Consider the following 20,617-nt stretch of genomic DNA (forward strand, 5'->3'; position numbering starts at 1 on the left):
CACAGCCGAGCAGCGCTAGGACTTTGCTCAGGAGTGAGGAGATGACTGGGATATTTACTTTGAAAGTGGGAAATGATTAATTCACCACAAGGAATTTTCTCTTCTACAGGGTGACGCCCTCAGGAAAGAAAGCCCCTGTTTGAGAAAACCAGACCGAGAAGGTCTCCGTCTGTCCCTTCCTCTCCCACTCTCACTGGACCACCTGCCGTCCTGGAGCGAAGGGGCAGCACGGAGACACGGGTGAGAAGGAGGAATAAAACCTCTTTTACCATCTTGGAAAGAGCTGTAAATCATCAAAGGATATTACCAAGGAAGTGAAGACAACCTACAGAATGGGAGAAAACATTTGGAAATCGTATATCTGATAAGGGTTTCATATCCAGAATATATAAAGAGAGTGGGTGGGGTAAAATTGAAACGAGATTGGCCATGCTTTGATAATTGTTGAAGCTGAGTGATGGGTATATACAACTTAACAACAACTTAACAACCAAAAGACAAATAATTCAACTTAAAAATGGGCAAAGGCTTGAATAGACATTTCTCCAAAGAATATTTACAAATGGCCAACAGCACATGAGAAGATGGTTGACATCACTAGACACTAGAGACATGCAATCAAAACCACGGCAAGAGACCCTTTCACACCCACTAGGCTGGCTATGACAATATTTTTAATGGAAAATAAGTATCGAGGATGTGGAGAAATTAGAATTCTCTTACATTGCTGGTGGGAATAGAAAATAGTTATGGAAAACAGTTCGGTGTTTCCCCCAAAACCATAAATCACCGTATGACCCAGCAATTCCACCCAAAAGAATTGAAAGCAGGGACTGGAACAAATCCTCATACACCCATGTCCACATCAGCGTTATTCACAATAGGCAAAAGATGGAAGCAACCCAAATAACTGTCCCTCGGGAGGTGAAGGATGAACACAACGTGGTCTCTCCATACAGTGTAATGTTATTCAGTCACAAAAAGAGAGGAAATTCTGACACAGGCCACAACAGGCTTGAAGACAGTATGGTAAGTGAAATAAGCCAGACACAAAAGGACAAATAATGTACGATTCAACTTACGTGATATAATCTAAAAGAGGCAAATTCATACATCCAGAAAGGTTAGAGGTTACAGAGGTCGGGGGAAGGGGGAATGTGAAGTAAATGCTTAATAACTTCGGCAGAAGTTTCTGGTTTTAGGCAGTTTCTGTTTGGGGTGAGGATAAAGTTTGGGCAATAGACGTGGTGATGGCGGCACAACGCTGTGAATGTAATTAATGCTATTGAATCACACACTTAGAAATCGTTAAAATGACAAAAAATTATGTTGTACAGACTTTACCAGGATTTTTTAAAGTTAATAATGTAACATACCGAAAACCACTGCACAGTGTAAACGGGTGAATTGTATGTTATGTGAATTCTATCTCAATAAAACTGCAAAAAATACAGGCAGACCTTGGAGATACTGCGGATTTGGTTCCAGACAGTTGCAATAAAGCAAGTAACACGAACTTTTTGGTTTCCCAGTGCGTGTGTTGTGTTTACGCTATACTGTAGATTAGTAAGTGTGCAACGGCATTATGTCTAAAAACAATGTACAGTACCTTAGTTAAAAAATACTGTATTGCTCAAAAATGCTACCCAACATCTGAGCCTTTAGCACGTTGTAGTAGTGAACGATCACAGACACTGTCACAAATATAGTCATAATGAAAAAGTTTGAAATATTGCAAGAATTACCAAAATGGGACAGAGACGTGAAGCGAGCCAGTGTGCTGCTGGGAAAATGGTGCCAACAGACTTACTCAATGCAAGGTTGCCATAAACCTTCAATTCGTAAAAAACTCCATATCTGGGAAGCCCAAAAGTACGATAAAACAAAGCCTGCCTGGAAATAGGTAACACACACACACACACAAACACACACACACACACACACACACACACACACAAGATCTGCAACTCCCAACCAGGCTGCTGTCCACCAAAGATGTGGCCTCTGGAGGGGACAGAGCCGCCCAAGCCCGGTGCTAAGTGCCGTGACCTCAGCCCCAGGGATGCTGCCCACCGTCTGCACTGGCCTCAGCTGACAGCTGACCTGTGCCCCATCCTGCTGGAGCGACAGAGCCTGGCAATGGGCGTGGCTGGTGCCTTCACCACATCCGGCCTTCAAGGGAACGGGCTTGAGCAGCGTCCGCCCAGCCTCTGTGAGGACACAGAGCGCCACAAGCCCAGCTTGTGACCCTCAGGGGGACTTGGACAACTAAGGTGTTCACTTGTCCTTAAACAAGATTCAGCAACGGGGGGGACAGGTGACACTTCCAGCACGTGGTGACTCTGGAGAAGGGTGAGGCCCTGGTCGTCCTCAGGCAGCCAGGCTGAAAGCAGAAGCCCCCGGCCACCCTCCAGGGCCAGGCAGGGAAGGGCCGCGTCCAGCCGTCCAGGAGGGGTCGGCGGCCTCCAGCCTGGGCCTCATCCACCACCTCCTCCCTGCCTGACCTGCTTCGTGTCCAGCTCTCAGTCCACTGCTGCCTTGTCTTTGACCTTCAGCCCCTCAGGTCCAAGGCAGTCTGCCTTCCTCTGTGTTTCCCTCTGTGCAAGGACTCAAAGTGTCCTCATCTGCCTTGCTGAGCAGGGACCTGCCGGAGGACGGGCTCCTGCTCAGCTCTGTGTCCTCACGGCTGGGACAGTGGCTGGCGCCTACGAGCGCTCCCGTGTTTGCTGAATGAATGAGTGAGACAGTGGGTGAGGGAGCGAGCGGCTACAGGAGTGGGCTACCCCACACCCTGGCTGTGCAGAGGGCTCCCTCCTCCCTCGGGGTGTGTGTTGGAGGCCAGGGGCAGGGGGCCGAGGGAGAGAGCTCCTGCTTCCCTTTCTTCCATCATCATACCAGCCTCTTCAAATTGCCTCCTTTGTGATTTCAGCCAAAACCCACAAAGATAAACTATATTTTCTAATTTTCTGCTTTCTCTGTGGAAAGCAACATCAGTTATTGTGTTTCCGTTTTTCCCTGAAATATCTAGATGTCATTTTAATAGCACATGGAGTACATATCAAAGATCCCCCAAAGCCACGAAGCGTAACTGTGGTGGGTTGTCACACTGATCCCTACTGCATATTTCTATTCAAACCCACATTTTCCCCAAGATCTCCAAGCGCATCTCAGAGCCTTTGGCCGATTCTAATTTGTGCCCCTTTGTGCGAATATGGAAACTACGATCAACTGAACATTTACTGTTTTCTTTTTAGTAAATGAGTTTGCGTTGGAGACTTTTTACTGCCTAATAAAACCAGCATAAGATGAATCTGCATCAGTGCCTCCTCGTGCTTCAGGGCTACCAAGCCTGCCCTGGTCCTACTCTTCTGTTGGCACCCTGCCCAGACCCTAACTAGGTTATCAGCAGGCTGATGGCAGGCAGCCTCGAGCCGCAGAGCCTTGGCTGAGCCTGGGGTCCTGCTGTCTGCCCACTCGGGGGTCCCACGGTCCAGGCGGAGACTGTGATCAGTTTGCACCCCCCTGGGGGGGGGGGCGTGGGCACTGTGGATGTTGCTTTTATAGACTCTGGTTGTTCTGACCCTGTGTTTTTTATTACATTCCTTTGCACTTCCAGCAGCTGTTTTTGTCAAGAGTCTTAATAAAGTTTGAACTGCTAAACGAACTTTATGGAAATTGGTCACAGAAAACCAGAGGCGAAATGGCCAACAGCTGCCTTTCATGGGGACAGTAGTGACCAAGTAAACCCAACAACGTGGGTGAAGGAGGATGGTTTGCAACTAATTCCTAATGAGATTTCCAGACTAGATTTCTGAGAGAATACCCTCCACACATAATTCATTTCTATCGCTCTATTTACCACAATGTATTTAAAAAGTCTGGCAGTCTGGCCCTAACTATGAAGATGCTTTAAGGACCATTACCTTTTAGGACAGTCAACCCGAGTCTGATTCTTTCGTTTTTTGGATTTTTGTCTTCAGGTTCTTCAATTTTATAAACCTAAGCCTCAGAAGAATTAAACACACTCAGAGTTCTTTGGCCTACGAAAGAAAACTAAAGTATCTGAGATGTTACGAGTTTATCTGCCTTGTTGTTTAGTTTTACTAAAAGATCGCTCCGTTTTGTTAAGCATTTTAATTTGGCCATGAGGTTAACTTGGTCTACCTGAGCCCATAAAGACCAGCAACCTTGCTCTAGACCCGCCTTGAGTGTAAGGCTTTACCCTCGACTTCACATACCAGGGCCATGGAAGAATAACTCACCAGCAGACCAAGACTAACCCTTCATCTGACTTCATACACTTCTGTGAACCAAACAGACTCTAAAAGCAATAAAACCCAGTATCTGAGCAGGTTTGGCCCGGCACCTGGGCAACCACATCCCAAGCCCCTCTACGACAATCCACCCTCTGTGTATCATCTCTCTGAAGATCAATTTTGCCACCAAAACCGAGAAGTTTGAAAACAGAATAAGCTACGAGGCCATTCGCAACACCACAGCCGGTGGAAATAAAATATCCGGACAGAGATGATACTGTGCCTGTAGACCAGTCACCTGGGGCTTACGGAGCGTGAGACCAGAGGCTGGACCAGGTGGTCCTGACCCGCCGCCCACCCCTGACGCCGAGACGCTCGAGAGAAGAGGGGACGTGGGCCACGGCGCTGGCCGCACGTACCGAAGGCCTGCTGACATCGCAGGCGCTCTCAGCGCAGAGCAAGTGGACGCCTGCCGCCCTCCGGGGGCTGCAGCCACAGCACCTGCCACCCAGGCGCCTGCAGCCCCCGAGCAAACTGAAACCCTGCCTGCGCTTACAGGGTCGGCGCCGGATCCAGCCACCTCTCCCTCTTTTGAGAACTGTGCCCGAGATTTTAACTTTCTTTGTCTGCGAGCACCTCTCCCAACGCAAAGGAGAGGGGAAAGCCTCCAAGGCTGTGCAACGACGTCATACTGAAATACTCACTTTCGGACGATTCAGAGTTTCGTTCTTATTTACCGTCTAGAGTCATGGACACTTCTTTATGACGTCTTTGCTATTCTTCCTCAAAATGGCCAGATTCCAACCACCCACTTATGTTCGAACCCCCATCGCCTGTGCTTGGACCAGCAAAGGAATCTGCCGGGGCGGGCGGCCGTCCTCCTTCCTGCAGCTTCCCACAGGTGCGCACTCCCTCTGCCGGCCAGCCGGGGGCGCTGTGGGACTTGACGTGTTTCCGCAGCAAGCTCGCGCTCCGGGAAGCTCCCCTTCGGCGGGGAGGGCTCTTTCCCGTCGTAATGGGAACGTGATGTCCGACGACAAAAACAATAACTACATCAACGTATTTTCCCCAGGAGTCGGGGATGTGTTTTCAGAGCGTGAATGCAGGCCTCTTAGCTATAAGATAAATGAGTGGATTTTAGAAAAGGGGGGAAGGTATTGAAAAAAACTTTCAAGATGAACATAAGCTTCCCAGACCTCGTAATTTGCCGATTTTGACTACTGTGTATTAAGAGCTTCATTACATGTCACTGTTCTGCAGTAAAAAGATAATATAACAGCAATAAATTAGAGTAAACAGCGAGATTAACATCTGGCCGCAATCAGCCTGGTGTCATAGAATATACTCCCTGCCTGACTTTCACAGGGTGTGAGCCTGGCAAGAATGATAGAAAGACACAGTTTTAAACCGAGTTGTGACAGCTGAATATTATTTTCAACCACTACACATCAGATCTCTGCGAGGCACTTCCCCTCCCTGAAGCCTGAACTCCAAAGACCCAGATTCATACTTGCCTTTTCCTTTCCCACAGCAGATTGCTGCTTCTACACGAAAATACCTTTTGCTGTAGTTTCTCACTGCCAGATTCTCTCCCCGTGTCACCTAAGCAAACTGATAGATCATTCTGGGAAGCGTAGGCTGTCATAGCGCGCCCAAAAGACTCCAGAACTACATGCAGATTGTAATCCAGGCCCATTTCATGAACCCCTAGGAGGGCTGCAAGATAAAACACAGGACATGCACTTAAACTTGGATTTCAGATAAACAAGAAGTCATGTTTTAGTGTATGTCCCATGCAATATTTGGGATATACTTAAAGAATTATTTGTTGTTTATCTGAAATTCAAGTTTCACTGTATTTCCTGTAGTTTTATTTGCTAAACCTGACAGCCCTTCTCCCTAGACACCAGGGGCATGACCTGAGCTGAGAACGACCCTGCTAAGCAGTCTCTCTGGAACTTCAGATCTAAAATCCCATTTGTCTGTGTTGCATGAAAATGTAAAGAGAAGTCTATGGATTTACAAAGAGTGACACACTTGCCAGCTCCTCAGCTTTGGGAGAAGTAGGAGACAGGTTTTCTTCCCTCTCCCAACCTCTTCTGCTATCAAAAGCTGGGTGGGGATGACTTGGCTAATCTAACATCCTGCTTGATGGAAAACTCAGCGTTGCTGTGAAGACAGGCTGACAGCTGACAGCAGGATTCAGCCCCAGACACACCAAAGCCAGGTGTAAACATGAGGGTCCGCACGCCCAGCCGTTCGGTGTATTCCTCGACTGGGCATCTGTTCCTTGTTAACTCTGCTTCATCCTGGTCATCTGAGCAGAATACGTACAGCTCTAGCGGCTTCCTGGTTTTTTCCAGGATCAAAGCTAAGCAGGTGGTGTGGGACGCTTAGCAAGTAGGGTCCCTGCCCTGGAAAGGGACAGAGGCTGGCTGGCCCCAGCAGCCACGACAGCGGGAGCCAGCCAGGCACTGGGGACGCTCCGTACAGCTTCAGACAGCGGGAGCAAACAACGGCCATCCCCAAGGCACCACGCCCGCCGCGCTGCTGGGGTCAACACTCACTCAGAAAATACGCGCCCAGCTACATCCAGAGAGCTAGCGGCTGCTCAGCAGACAAGTGGAGCATAAATTGAAGAGATCAGAAACACCATGTAACGATGAATGCCGAAGCCCCTGAAAGACCACCAGTCTAGTTACTGTTAATTAAGCAAAAGTAAGCCATTTGAGCTCCCTGAAGTAGGAGAGGACACCTCGACCAGTCCTGGCCGGTCTCAGATGGTGAAGTCAGGGGACCCTTTAGAGGGCTTTAGGCCTGGACTCAAGTCCCTGAAGGCCGGTCCTCAGGGCAAGGAACTGAAGAGAACACGTGTGACTTGGATACGGTTGAGAAGTGTGAAGCTTGATTCTACTTAGAATCTTTTCTTCCTGTCTGATGCCCCTCGGTCCCTGCCCAAGAGAAGTTCACAGTCTGATCTATCACTTGAACGCACTAGTGTCTACCTGTCAGGTGAGGCCCTGGCTCCCAGAAACCCAGCACCTGGGTCCAGCCTCGCGCTCAGGTTTCCTTTCCCCGGCGTGGACTTCACGGGAGATATACGAAACCATGGCGTCGCTTTCCTGAGGAATTGAATTGGCCGCACACTGTGGCAACTCTCCTTTCCCAGGATAATCCATCAAAACACGGCCTCAATCAGGATAACACTGATTCCAAATTCTCAAAGTAGGACACGAAATTATATCTCAGTGACTTCCTTGACCCGAAAGAAAAAAGGCAAAGCTGGCCTCCCTTGATTCGTCTTCGTATTAATTGGTGTAAGGGTATGATTCAAACGCTGCGCAGAATGAGGCCCTTTTCAAGCTTTTCCTCACCATGTTAGAGGTCTCTTGAGCTACAGTATTTTATAAATCATCAACTCCAGTGACCTTCCTCTCTGTATTTATTATGCTTTGGGTGAAATAATACTGTAGGAGTTCCTATTTTTTAAATTCCGCGCTACTATAAAATACACACTGAATCTATCACTATTTTACCAATCCATTTATGACTTTAAAATCATAAATGGATTAGCTTTCAAATCTTCTCTTTCTGAGAAAAATAAGATAAGCTCTTTTTCATTTATCTTGGAAAGTGCTAATTTCTCTGTTTTAAATATACAGCTCAGATTCATGTTTTTCTTTTTAAAATAATTTTGTTTTCCTTTTGCCTCGCCTGGACCATCCTCTCTCAAAAACAACTGCTTTTGGACAAACGCTGATACCACAGATTAAAGGGGTACGTGTAACTCTGCAAACATGAAAGGGAAGATTTTCCTTACCTCTTAACAGTAACAGCAGCAATACAACCATCTTTATAAGAAAGATAACTTCATTTTTAACCCATCACAAATTATATATCTATTATTGAGTTAAGCCAAACACTGTGTACAATAAGCGGGGTAAGATTTTTTTTTTTTTTTAAACATGCCCTGGATCCCTGCTCTGCTTTCTCTCTCCTGGAAGCAGCCATGTTTTTTGTTTTTTTTTTTTAATTTTTATTTATTTACTTATTTTATTTTATTTTTGGCTGTGTTGGGTCTTCGTTGCTGTACGAGGGCTTTCTGTAGTTGCGGCGAGCGGAGACCACTCTTCATCGCGGTGCACGGGCCTCTCTCACTGTCACGGCCTCTCTTGTTGCGGAGAACAAGCTCCAGACGCGCAGGCTCAGTAGTTGTGGCTCACGGGCCTAGTTGCTCCGCAGCATGTGGGATCTTCCCAGACCAGGGCTCGAACCCGCGTCGTCCCCTATATTGGCAGGCAGATTCTCAACCACTGCACCACCAGGGAAGCCCCGCGGGGTAAGATTTGCCGTTCTTTCTTTTCAAAAGGATTACATTGATTTTATTCATTTTCATGGGGGTACACTTTGGTCACGTAGCTGATGTACCAATGTAAACACAGGTATGCGATGTGTTTGCAAACCATTAGCAACACTGAAGCTGGTTGAAATAAAAATAGTTATATTTTGCCCATTAAGACTGGCAAATAATTAGAATACCTGATACATCTATTATCTCTACCCTCTGCAGCCTAGATGATCTCTTTATGACTAACTGGAGTCCCAGATCTTGAAACTATGATTAGTATTACAGATAGAAGTGATCAAAAACGTGACCGCTGAGAACAGTGTTTCTGATTGGACAAGGCAGCCAGACAAGCTCTATCTTAGGAGTTAAAAGTTAAAGGCACAAAGAAGGAGGGAAAATGCTGGAACTTATTTGTCCCTCTGATGAGACCACAAATTTTAGAAGTAGTTAAAAAAGTAAATTAATCTACATATTCCAAAATACCCAGCACGTCTAAAGGAAGGAAGTGCATTACTGTTTACAGAAGAGAGACCCGATGCTGACTCTGATGAACTACACTGTGTGTGCAGACAATCCCACCCTCTTGAACGAGCGAGCAGAAAGCAAGCCAACCACCTGATCTTGGTAATCCGCAAGTGCGTTAACAAATCTGCCTTAACACCAATTTGCCGAAGTCTAAATTACTACTTTAAAGTGCCCACAAAAGGAGTGGACGGATGGTGTCTTGTGGTGTCAGCTTCTGCTCCGAATTTGATTATTCCAACCAGTCTAAGTTTAAATACTGGTTCCCAAAGAGGGATAGGCAGGTTTTCAAACTCTTCCCCGCCAGCCCCTCATGCCCCAGGCCCCAACTGCTCTCAGAGTCCGCACACCCGGCCACAGCGAGGGGGGCCCACACCCCCTGGACAGCAGCTTTGCTCTAGCGCGTCATCTGTCGCTGAAATGCCGGCAACATCGCATGACACTCCCGCTCCACCAGGGGCAACATTTTTCTTCAGGAAAATTGCCAACACGGGTGAAACACCTGTGTGCGGATGAAGAGAAATTTCTATCGAGTCAAATTCCTGTAGTTCGGGATGATATTCATGGACCTAAACATATTCTAAAGTAATAAAAAGTAGCGTTTCCCAAACAAGACCCAGGGGTGCCGACGATGGCCTGTGATGGATCGTCCATCCGAGAACCGAGGGGGGAAATCCCATCATCTCGGACTTTTGGCTCTTCCCACTCCTGTTAACCAGGGTTTCCGGTGGGAGGAAGGTCAACACAGAGATCTGAGGACCAACCAGCTGGCCACCAGGAAGGGAACTGCCGTCTGACACACTCCCAGAGGTTTGCCTTGCCCAGCTTACGAGACGGTCTCCATCTTGTCTGTGATTTAGTAGCTGCAAAGCATACGGATACTGTGAGAGACAGTTTTGAGGTTCTCTCTTAAATCTGGGAAAAAGCAATGGGAGAAAATTGTTATCGGTTAAGTCCAAATTTTAAACTTGGCTTCTGTCTATGAAAAAAACAGTAACGAGGGCTTGCTTTGTGCCAAGAGATGAGTTACAGAGGAGCGTGTAGAAAGAAGACACAGAAAAGATTAAAGGCCTGGGGCTGGGGTGGATGGCAGGGTTTAGGTGCCTGCAGAGCCAGAGAGAGAGGAGAACGCAGCCGGGGAGTGTGGGGTTAGAGCACTGTGGGGTTAGTTGTTTGTTTAGGTCAGCATTTCCCAAAGTACGTTCATTCCCCAGACACAAGTCAACTCTACTTAGAAATGCACGTTCATCCCCCACTTGGTGTTTCACAGTGTCTGTCTCTACATTAAATTCTCTAGCGGGTCCTACAGTGAAGGCTATTTTACTGTTCGCTGACACAGACTGTTCACGGTAGACAGTTGTGCTGTGAGCTGGCTTGTATCGGCTCACAAGAGCTGACTGTTAAATTTTCAGGAGTTTGCAAACATTAACAAGAGTCATTGTTTAAAAAAATAAATTATAGGGCTTCCCTGGTGGCGCAGTGGTTGAGAGTCCGCCTGCCGATGCAGGGGACACAGGTTCGTGCCCCAGTCCGGGAAGATCCCACATGCCGCGGAGCGGCTGGGCCCGTGGGCCGTGGCCGCTGGGCCTGCAAATCCGGAGACTGTGCTCCACAACGGGAGAGGCCACGGCGGTGAGAGGCCCGCGTACCGCAAAAAATTAAAAAAAAAAAAAACTAATATACACTTATAATTAATAATTATCTTAGGAACAAATTATCTTAATAAGCCCGTCCAGTGAGTTTTTTATTTCAGCTATTTCACTTTGCAGTTCTTTCCATTTCTTTGAACTGTGTTCACAATTGTTTTCGGAACATTTTCATAAGTTTCTCTAATATCTTTGTCATACGATTCCAACATCTGTGTCACCTTATTGGTGTCTGTTGACTGCCTTTTGCCACGCCAGTTGATATTTTTCTAATTCTTTCTATGCCACGTAATTCTGGCTCACATTTTGACTATTACGTTATGAGACTCTGGGTCTGGTTAAAATATACAGAAACTATTGATACTGTTGTTTTAGCAGACAGTCAACCCGGGTAGGTTCAGGCTGCAAGTTCCCACCCACCGTCTTCGTGGTCGTCAGTTCAGGTCACTGTCCAAAGCCTTTGTAGTGTTATTTGGAGCTGCCCCATACATTTGGTGCTCAGTGGCTGGCCTGGGACCTGCGTGGTCTACGTATTAAATCAGTTCTCAAAGTCCTTCATGTGCTGATCAGAATGCAATTCATTCCGGTGCAGCTCGGGGGTGAGCCCAGGATTTCATCAACAGCGTTACGAGGTTGCTTTCCCAAACTCCTCTCTCTGTGCCCTGTGAGTACCTCCCAGCTTCCCGGGGCCCCTTCTGTCCTCCATCTAGAAAGCTGTAACCCTATAGCTACTTCTGTTTTCTTTCATGATCCTGTAGATGGTGACTTCCAGCCTCCTTCCCATCCTACTCACTTGCTTCTGGATCCCCAGTGCTTTAATCCCTTTCTTAGAGTGTGGCACCCTGATAGGGAACTACCACCTCCCTCAGTGTGGATGCTATAAATGCATTCACGCAATTTGAAGAGTGTTGGCTTTTTCAGTAACTGCATTTCACTGTGGCTCAGACCAGATTCTCTGAGATCCCAGGCCTTTTGTATGTGTCTAATGTCAGGTCTCTGCTATACAACTTCCATTGGTCCATCTCACCCAAATGCAGGACGTAGAACCATTAATCCTATAGTTTACCTTGTTGCCTCTAGTTCATGATTCTTGCCTACTGAAGCAATGTGGAATTCTGATGATACCATTATCTACCTATGATTTTATTAGTTATCCATCCTACCCTTAGAGAGAGAGAATAAAAGCAAGTTTTGTTGTGCTCTGAGGAGCCTGGTAAAGTAGAAAGACTTTCAGAGGTTCAAGTCCATCTCTGCCTCCTGGCCCCAGTGGGTGAGGCCCTCACTCGGACATCCCATGAGCTTTCTCTGAACGTATCCAATCCCCCATTGTGGACAGAGTTCAAACTCTTCCCTTTGGAGTTCCTCTGCCTCCGTGTCAAACGGGCTGTATCAAGATGCCTGTTGCAATGTGTTACAAGTTTTAAGTAGGTGCTTTAGACAGATGCCCTACGGCAGCTGAGAGCTCGCCCACCTGCTCTAGAGGAGTCTGGATTTGAGAAACAGCCATAGGACAGCCTTCCACTCACAATCTCTTCAGAAAGATCTCCAAAAATCCCATCATCAGAGCCAGTCAACTGGGCGAAGTGGTGCCCTCTCCAGAATAAACATTTGGGGTCTCAAGGAGGGAAACACGGATTGACAACCCAGAGTCCAGTAAAAGAGAAACGTGAAGACTGGCGAGAATTGAGGAAAACTTTTTTATGGAAAATTTCAAGCACATTCCAAAGAGAATAATGTCATAAACCTCCGTGTGCCCCACATGCAGCTTCAATGATGATCAGCTCACAACCAAGCTGGTTTCACCTGCACCCTCTCCGGCATCCCCTCCTTCACTCCCCCCCCCCCCCCCCCCCATTGTTTGTGAGCAAATCCCAGGCCCCATACCATTTCCTTCCTAATACTTGAATATGCAGGGAGAAGGCATTTAAACTAGGACGAACTCTTCACAGAGAAGGTGCATATAAAATCCAAGAGAAAGTGAAACTTGAAAATAAACAAAAGTAAAGCCACCAAAGAAAATTTTGAAGGATCAAGTGGAGAAGGGAGAAAAGGAATTCATTCCCAGGAATTATTCTCAGATTTTGATAATGTTTTATCTTTTAAATAAGACATAAGATTCCATCACTACTCCTTTTTTTTCCTAATCAAACACTACAGCAGAAATCAGTTAATTGAGAAACAAGACTGATATTGGGGGGGAACTCTGTGCACCCCCATGCAGTTAAACATGAAAGAAACACATTTGAGCTGTGTTGGCCCATGGTGACAACGCTTTTTAAAATATGTGGGCCGTGACCTTATTTTTAAAGTTTATATTTATTTTGCTTCGTTCCACAAGATGTAAACTGGGATATTCAGTTATAAAACAGCATTTTATTGCTTCTGGGTAATTCCCCAAGAGAGGAAAATAAAGTTTATTTCCCGCCCAAAAAGTGATAAATGTTTAATGAAACATCTAGCCCTTTCCCCTTAAAGGTTAGGCGTGACTTTTTAGAATATTTTTATAAGCATCTGATTTCTTCCACCTGAATTTAGCTGATGAATCAGAACCCAGGTGTGAGTGTGGAAAAAAGGGAAGAAATACCTAAGGCTCTAAAAGCAGGATTTACTCTTCCGTGTAGGGAGTTGTATTGAAAAGTGAGAGTTCTGTCCTCAGGAAGGATCAGGAATCGTTGGGGAAAAAACACCCACTTGGAAACCATGGATAAAGGTTCAGAACATCAGCTTTTGCTCAGCTTGCTAGTTCCCTGAAAAAAAAAGTATGAATATCTTGTATTTCACACACAGAGACACCTTTACATGCACACACCATAAAGGGCTTTTCAGGCCTCAAGTACTTTTTTAACCCAACTAGTTCCAGGAAAATATAAAACAAACCAGAAACAAATGTATGAAATGTTTCTTAGAATAAAGATTTCCAAGCAAAAGAGGAAAAATCTTGACAAAGCCCGTTTGGGATTTTACCAAAGGCCACATCTTTCTCAGGATTTCTAGATCGGGTGACCCTCCAGAGACAGCTCTGCAACCCCCATCGGGCGCCAGAGGCCACATCACCTACATGCAGGGGGGCTGATAAAGACTGCGCCCCATTCAAATGCACCCTTTTCTCCCCCTCCCACCCCTTTTATTTCCTGCTATGGTGTTACTTGCTGCCTAGTTTTTATACCTCTGGTTTCCATTAAACAAAAGTCAGGAGTAGAAGACTGTAAATCTCTCACACTCAATGCGCTGCAGGGCAGCCAGGCCCCATCCCCTACCTGAGGACCTCCTCTGAGGAAGCCCCCATCCCCATGCCACCCCGGAGACTGGGAAGGGATGCGGCCAAGCGGGAGGGGAGGGAGGGAGCCCTCCAGCCCGGGGCCGCTAACTCCAGTGCACCCGGGAGACTGGGAAGGGATGGGGCCAAGCGGGAGGGGAGGGAGGGAGCCCTCCAGGCCGGGGCCGCTAACTCCAGTGCACCCAAGTTCTCTTTCTCAGGTTCGTTTGCTCAGCTGGTGCCACGCGCTGCTCCAGCCCCACCAGGCCTGGTGGAAAGCGGCTTCCTCCAAAGTCTAAGGGTCCATCTTAAAGAAGTGGTTTGTAGCCAAGAAGAAGGGAGCCCCGTTGAGCTCCGCGTTCTTAATACGTGGAAATAAGAGCTGTGTAAACAGCGTTTCGCACTCCACCTATATATAGCGAGCCCGCCAGCGCACACAAGGCAGGCTCTTTAGACCTTCCTCCACCCCGATTATTGGTCTTCCCATCGCTCTCTTTATTCCAAACACACACACAGCCCCCGCTGCCCATACCCTGGGGGAAGGTATGTCGTCTCCCCAAACACCCATCCTCCCAGCGCCCGTGACTCAGGACCCACACCCTCGGCTCGGCTCCCGCAGTGGTCAAAATGCTTGTCGCCATTGGCACCCGGGTGACCGACCGTTCACCCCACCTTTTTTCTCTCTGACCAGATGTCAGTGAAAGCTGGATTTGGAGAGCCTCACCGGCAGCTTCCAGCTGGGAGCAAAGAGGGCAGAGCCTTGAGGGGCAGCCAACTCCTCCCTAGGCTGCCCTACAGCCGGGCCCCATCCTCCCTCTCAGCCTGAAGGTGGTCCCCGTGCCTTGTCTCCAACGACCCCCTGCCCGTCACGCACGACACAATTAGGGGATGATGAGGGATGACACGCCAGCACTTGCAAAGCCCCTCACTTCGAACGGGACAGAGCTGGTCCGCCTGCCTCAAGGCCGTAACTTACTCCCATCAGAGGTAGGAGCTCGGTGGCCTTGAGGGGTGTCCAGTGCCGAGACCAGACCTGCCCAGCGACCAGCAGTCCGGGCCTCAGGTGGCGCCCAGAGGACAGGCAGAGGGTGTCAGCAATGACAGGTCCCTCCCAGGCGGCCGCTCCCTGCCAGGGAGGCGGAAGGGAGGGGGCAGCTTCTTTGCGCCTCGTGTTCTCAAGGGTCAGGGAAATATCACAAGGGAAGAGTGAGAAGAAGAGAGAGAGAGACGGGCCAGTTTCCCGGGGACGGTCCGGCTGGTCTCCTGTGAAGCCCGAACACCAGCTTCTAATTTCACATCGTCAAGATTCACCTCCCAGAAAAGTCAGAGCCGACAAGAACGTGTAATCTTCTTGAAAGAGATCCCACAGCTTCTCCAGATGTTTTGGTTTATTCTGTGGGGAGGGGAAAAGGCCTCGCTGGAGAGAAGCAAATATGTTCATTCCCTGAAAGGAGGAAGGTCACCGAGTGGGAACAGTTTATTCGCCTTTGGAAGGATCGCATTTCAGCAGAAGCGGCCAGGAATAAGATATCATTTGTTAACTTTGCTGATCCAGTAAGTGTACGCTGGACAGCTGAGCCATTATTTGGGGCTCTCTGTTACGTGCCCTGTAACAAGGAAACAATGTCCCGCTGAGTTTAGGTGTGGTGTGTGCTAAGACCACATAAAACTTTCAGCGGCTTTGTACCAAGTTGATTTTAGGGAACGGCACACATTGAACCAGTAGGACAGAAAGAAACCACGGCCTTCCCTCCCCTCATCAGGAAATGCATTACTAGTAAATTACTGGAGAGTTTCAATGGTGTATGGTGATTTTTATCAAATCAACTCCAGAATATAGGATTGTATTGTTGCGTGTGTGGTGGTTTTTCTCCCCAGGTGAAATACCCCAGGATCAGAGAAACTTTTTGAGTTAAAAGGACTGTTTGTGTCCCTGCTTCTCATTCTACTGATGGAAGGTCGAGGCCCACGGCGGGGTCAAGCGCAGGTGTGTGCGCACGAGGTACCTCAGGGACGGCGCCAGGACTATAGGACCTGGACGATGTTCCATCAGACCAGGAGGCCACAAAGGAACACATGCAGGGGTGGCGGCCTGGCCCCCAGAGCTCCGTGCACCGTCCTGACTCATCTTGGCATCAGCTGTAGGGCGTCGGCTGTAGGGCAGCAGCTCTTTTTTTTCTCCAAACACCCCTTCGGCTCCCGGCCTGAAGGGGTGCAGGGGCGGGGCCGGAGCCTGGGCCAGGTACGTGCAGAGTAAGGAGGCTGCCTGAGGTGAGCTCCGGGAGCCCCGCCCCTCGGGAGCATCATTCTGCGCGGCTGACCAATGGTTTACAGCGACCGGCCCGGGCCGGCGGCTGCATCTCCCTTCCTCGCTCCCGAGACAGGGGACAGGGCTGGGGGGAGCGGGGGGCGGCGGGTAAGGGCAGAGAGCAAACTGAAAGTACAGGCTCACAGGGTCCCTCTCTTTGATTGCTGCGTCCCTGACAAAGACCCGTCCTAGGAACTGCGTGGCTGAGGGAGAGAGAGTGATGGGTGGAGTGACTGGGAGGCTGAACTGCAGCCCGGGAGGGAGGCCGGTGAGGCTCAGCTCACGGTGCTGCTGCCAATGCAGGGCGGCCGCCAGCCCCTCCCTGCAGGGGACTTGGTGGGGGGCTGTCAGCGCTCCTTCCCTCCTCTGACAGCAGCTCCGCGGCCAGCTCCCGAGGTGGGCGTGGGCACTGGTCTGGACCCTGGAGCCTCCATCCCCTGTTCAGCGGTCAGCCCAGGGGAGCTCATGGGCCAAGTAAGGCCAGAGAGACTCTCTGGGAGGTGTAGTGGAGAGGCATGGAGAGAAGTACCAACCACAGTGTCATGGAGCATCAGAGCCTTCCGTGGCCCCCTGAGAGTGAGGCCAGCAGGCAGGAGAGCAGGTCTGAGGGCCAGAGCACAGTGAAGGGCAGAGACCAAGTCAAAGCCCCTGGACTCAGTTACGCCAAGGTCAAATCCAGCTCTTTCAGCGCATCCTCCTTTTGCTCAAGTCAGTAACTGCGGTTCTGACACTTGACGGAAGGAACACAGGACCCAGGATATCCGCGATCAGACAGCACTGGGGGGAGGCAGGAAGGTTGTGGAGCAAGGGTAAGTCCGGTCAGAAAAAAACAGCATGGTAGGCCTAATCAGCCTCCACCAAGCATTAACCCAGGTGGGCTTCCTGGAGGCGGGTACACAGCAGCTTTGACTGAGCGTGAACCGTGTGTGCCAGGGAGATGGACGCGCAGACAGAGATCCTCTAACCGAGCCTGGGAGAAAAGGCAGGGCTGCACCCAGAGGCCATTTCCTGGATGAGGGAAAACAGAAGGAGGGGCAACTAGGAGGAGAGGCGGAGGAAGAACGCGGTTTGGGGATGTTACATGTGAGCTTCTGCAGGACACCCAGTGGGGGGTGTCCAGCTGGCACATCCGTACACAGCTCTGAAGGTGGGGATGAAAATGTGGGCTGGAGACACCAAATTAGGGGTCAGCGACACAGGGGGAGGGCAGCCAAAACCGTGGGCCTGGATGGACGAGGTTGCCCGGAGACCAGGGTGAGAGCGAGCCACAGACAGACCCTTCAGGGCGACAAGACCTGGGGAAGGAGCTGGAAAGGAAAAGAACCAGAACGGCGAGAGGGAGAAGGGGATCCGTGGGGTGTTGCCACGAGGCTACGTGAGCAAGAGAGCGTCCCTGACAATGAATGCAGCTGGCAAAGCCAAATGCCACAGAGAGGCCGAAAAGTAGACGAGCCGGGAAATATGCTCTGGGTCTGGCGATCTGGAGAGCAGTGTCAGGGTGATGGTGATGCCTCCTGTGTCCTTTTGCTGCTCCTCCTACAAACCTCTAGGGCAGCTCTCGGCACAAGGCAGGGAATGATTCCCTTCCACATTCTCCTCTCTTACTAGACTGTTAGCTCCTTGAGGTCAGGGACTCTGTATTGTCCATCTTTTGCTTTTAAGCTATTTAATTGCGGTATAATTTCCATGTAGAAAATGCACCCATCTTACCGTATGGCTCAGCCTGTGTTTACACGTGCACCCACTGTATAACCCCAGCAGATCGAGATGGACACATTTCTAGGACCAGAGACGCCCACCCCTGCCCTTCCCAGCCAACACCCCAGAGGTCAGCGCTCTTCTGCCCTCTGTCACCATAGATGGGTTATGCCTGTTCTGAACTTAGTATAAGTGGAGCCGTAGAGCATGTGCTCTTGGGAGATGCCCACTTTCGCTTCAACATGGGTCCCCAGGTGGTGCCGTGAAGCTGTGACCAGTCCCACCACATTGCTGTAGGTTAAACGGCTGCACCACACTCTTCCGTCACCAGATGTTTGACATCTAGAACCCAGGTGGTGGCTTGAAGAGAAATGCTGCCATGGACATTCTTGCACACATCTTTGATGGACACTATGTACTCATTTTGGAGGTGTATGCCCAGGAGTGGAAGTCTGGTTATGTCCTTGGATCTTTTTTTTTTTTTTTTTTTGCTGTACGCGGGCCTCTCACTGTTGTGGCCTCTCCCGTTGCAGAACACAGGCTCCGGACGCGCAGGCTCAGCAGCCATGGCTCACGGGCCCAGCCGCTCCGCGGCATGTGGGATCTTCCCGGACCAGGGCACGAACTCGTGTCCCCTGCATCGGCAGGCGTACTCTCAACCACTGCGCCACCAGGGAAGCCCTGTCCTTGGATCTTTTATTCTCAGCACTTTGTCCTATATCAGGCCAACAGGATACATACCTAATAAGTACAACTTGCCCTTGAAACCTTAAACAACTTTTCAACAAATCTCTTGTAAAAAGCTAAATTTAATGCTATTTACTAGGGTCTTTATGGTATTATCAAGAAATTTTTAAAATCAATTTCCAAGTAAGTGTATCAAAACCTAAACAACAGGCCAAAATCTCAATTAGCAGAGGACATAAGCCCCTCTCTTTAAAGAACTCATATGCAAGCTCAAATTGTTTTTTAAAAAACTATGCAATTTCAGTAAATAAGGTAAACAGCCTTTGAAATGAATGAGCCAGAATCTGGAGAACTGGTTCCAAGGAGGCTCCAGAAGAGGACCTGCAGGCTTGCCAAGGGCAGGGATGAGACACACATTCTGGAAGCAGGTCTGGGTCAGGGCAGCCATCTTTGCACAAGAAACACATCTGGGCAAGAACCGGCCTTCAGCAGGAGCCTCGACAAACGCCCCGGGAATAACACGATGCGAAGGAACCTCACCAATCAAGGTACCAAATGTGTGCTTTTCTTTTGAACACCGGCTTCGGTTTTCACCGGTTAGAAGAAGTTGAGTGCTAGGCGAAAGCCAAGGAGGCGTGAAAAAGGGGCTTTCCTGGTGGGAGCTGGACCTGCCTGCCACCTCCTTCTCATCCTAGCTCCCCTGATGGGCAGAACCTGACCACAAGTTTGGCCTGAGTTGGCATGAAAAGAAGTGAAGTCTTGCCTCAAAGAAAAGATAAAAGGAACAGCCAGATATGTGATTTCAGATCTGGATCCAGGCCTTGGTCTACATTCCATCTCACTCCATCCCCCCGGCCCCCACCCAAACCACCGCCCTGAGGCGTGACCCAAGTCCAAAGAAGAAGTCAAAGAATTTTTTGGTGTTTTTCTAGGTCTCCTCCCATCCCCTTGGAAATCCTTCTGGGGGCGGGGGGCAGGGAATAGTCCCTTGCCTATCCAGCATAAACTATCAATACAAAATGGTTAGATAAATAATTTAGGCAGAGGGTGACGGTGAGGGTGAACTCTAGGCCACTAATCCTCGAGGCTGGCAGACACTGATAAGAAACACAGGACAAGCTGAAAAAGGAATGAACACAAAGAGAGGGACGGCCTTTTCCGGCGGGGTCAACCCCGGACAGAACAAACGAACGCGTCTCCTCTGACGGCTATAGCTCTCCCACCTCGATGTCGGGTCAGACACAAGGCCGCGTTCATTTGCTCTGTGGTCTCATACATTAATGACACAGGAGTATCTGAGCAGAAAACAGCCTGAAAAAACACAACGTTATGGGAAACAGTGACCTTGTCCTCACCTGGGGCCCAGAGGTCTGCTCGCCCGCATAAGGGGACGCGAGCTTCCTGTGATGCCCACTCGATGGTTCAGAAGTTCCCTCGAGTGTCTCACGAGGCACAGGGCCGCTGTGGTCACAACTCCAGGACACCACTTACAATGGGTGTCCTTGGGGGACAGAATGGGAATGAACGTGTTGAACATTGGTCACATGTCCTGAAATCCCCAGAACACTTGAATTTTAAACTGGACACCTCATTGCCTTGGCAAGTTTCTCGAAATGTCAGGGTCACAGGTCCTGTGTTTTGGGGGATAAACACACACACACATACACACTCACAAGATGTGAGCACAGCAGGGGGAGGGGAAGGTGGCTGCAAAAGTGTGAGAAGCGGCCCCGTGAAGCGTCACCGCTCACCCGTCGCTGTTGCCTGTCCTCCCCGTCCTTGCTCCCTGTACACAGGGGTTCTCACAGGCACAACACTCTGGCTTAGTTCTTGACTCACGAGTCTTAGAAAACGTGGTGGCTCCAAATAAACCAGAAGTCCCCCCCCCCCCCCCCC

At 49.2% G+C, this 20,617-nt stretch overlaps 1 long non-coding RNA gene across 1 annotated transcript in view; it reads right to left on the minus strand.

The window, feature by feature from the left end:
- The window catches only part of LOC112397609 (uncharacterized), a 121,928-nt gene that overhangs the window by 18,996 nt on the left and 82,315 nt on the right, over positions 1–20,617 (minus strand). The gene's annotated exons all lie outside the window — the stretch shown is intronic.

Source organism: Neophocaena asiaeorientalis, unplaced genomic scaffold (genome assembly GCF_003031525.2).
Source record: "Neophocaena asiaeorientalis asiaeorientalis breed wild unplaced genomic scaffold, Neophocaena_asiaeorientalis_V1.1 scaffold1644, whole genome shotgun sequence".
NCBI lineage: Eukaryota > Metazoa > Chordata > Mammalia > Artiodactyla > Phocoenidae > Neophocaena > Neophocaena asiaeorientalis.